We start from the raw sequence: 226 nt of genomic DNA, 5'->3' as shown, positions 1-226 counted from the left end.
TGCTGCAAAAACAAAAGTTTTTCGTCTGGTATTACGTTCACACTGCGCAGATTAAAGTCCGATTAACAGTCTACTTGAGGATCGATGTTCGTGATACTGGATGCGATGTACCAACATTAACATGCGAACGGTGTTAAAATTTATAGGCCAAGAACATGCTTTCTATAGCTTGAAAAAAAGGTACAAAGTGGTTCTCGACGCAAAAAGGTGCATGAAACATGAAAGA

The sequence above is a fragment of the Plasmopara halstedii genome (genome assembly GCF_900000015.1).
Source record: "Plasmopara halstedii genome assembly, contig: Scaffold_430, whole genome shotgun sequence".
NCBI lineage: Eukaryota > Oomycota > Peronosporomycetes > Peronosporales > Peronosporaceae > Plasmopara > Plasmopara halstedii.
Note: the sequence above shows the minus strand (reverse complement) of the source record.